A 1,609-nucleotide genomic window follows, 5' to 3' on the forward strand; every position below is an offset into this window, starting at 1 on the left:
CCTGAATGGCAGAATGTCTTTTAGGAACAAAAGCACCAAATCTTTTACCCTCACCTCTGATGTTTTTTAAGGACTCAGACTTATTCCAAGATGAGCTGCAGCTCTGCTGGAAGTATCCCTGCAACTCAGACAGTGCAGATCCAGGCTCCATACAGGGTGTTACTCCTGTATTGTCAACACCAGAGGCAACATAAGTGCTCCTTCTATTATATATCCTGATGTAGCTAACAGTGTCATCTGCACCCTGGTGGGGGGTCAGAGAAGTAATGTAGCAGAGCGCTTCTTTGGTTTAAAGCATCAACTGACCTTGAAGTCTGACAGGCTTTTAAGTTCAGCCAACAACTTTTCCATTAAAATAAATTAAATATATTCCTCCATGGAATATGTGTCTTTGTCCTTTTCTTTCTTTCTGTGCACCATCTGCTCATTTGCCAGTCCATCTTACCTTTGTCAGAAAAAGCTTGAGTAAATTTTTTTCTCTTAATTTTACTTTTTCGATAGAGGCAAAGCTGCTTTTCATAGATAATGTCTTGTAAATCTCCAAAGACGTATTCTAACTAGCTAAGTAAACTAAGGTTAAGCATCAAAGGACACAAACCAAATAATGTGATCCTAATTGAAGTTTGGTTATTTAAATGTCTGTCCCCACAGTTAAGACTAAACTAGCAGCATTTATTTATTATTATATGTAATTAGTGGAGCTGATAGCTGATATATGTTATTATCTGCTTCACTCACCAATTTCTTGCTTTTTATCCCCTCCTCTTCCTCTTTTTTCTTCTGTCTTTTTTCACTAACTTCTCCTCATTTCCATTGAGTGGCTTTCATTGGGCTTATTTGAACAGAATTATGCACACCACTTCCAACAAGTGTGAATGAACTCACACGAGGACCCCTTTAGGAGATCAGATCTCTTCTACAGTCATTGCAAACCTAACCCATTGCCACTGTTTAACAAGTGTTTAAAGTTTGTCAATCTTTGTTAGGCTGCTGGGTCTGTTCAGGTCCTAGTACTGTAAACATCATCATCAGACACTGAGCACGATGGTCCATCCAGAGAAGAACTGACTCCTCAACTGTTGTGTGTCCAGTTGTCCACGACCACAATAGGTTGTCAAGACTTGCGTGTTTCTGAATTACAGCTCACATGTTTGCTGGCATATCAAAAGCTTCTTGATACATTTAAGCTCTTTCACTGCACTGCAGCACTTCTGAAGACAGTGAATAAAGTTGGCATGCCTTTGACGTGTTCAACCTTTACTGAGAGCCGTTCATGCATATTTCTATATCTGCAGCTTTGATCTTTATTTCATTATCAAACTGCCCATACAGCAATTCCTCCTCTGTCATGAGCCACGTGTTACCAGTCTACATACAGGTTTTTGTGGCTGCCCTCATGCGTACAGCAATAGTAAGATGAGACACTCTTCCTTCTCCTTGGTTTTGTCTCCCACACAGTGAAACGCTCAGATGGACGCTCTGTATGAAGGAGCATCTCTAGAAGTTGGAATTTGCATGTTGCAATTTCATTATCTAATTTTCGTCTATGCAACAGACTATAGAAATCATAATCAAACAAATAATTCAACATTGGCTGCAGCACCCAGGA

Source organism: Pundamilia nyererei, unplaced genomic scaffold, assembly GCF_000239375.1.
Source record: "Pundamilia nyererei isolate P.nyererei 1_Seehausen unplaced genomic scaffold, PunNye1.0 scaffold00289, whole genome shotgun sequence".
In the NCBI taxonomy this organism is placed as follows: domain Eukaryota; kingdom Metazoa; phylum Chordata; class Actinopteri; order Cichliformes; family Cichlidae; genus Pundamilia; species Pundamilia nyererei.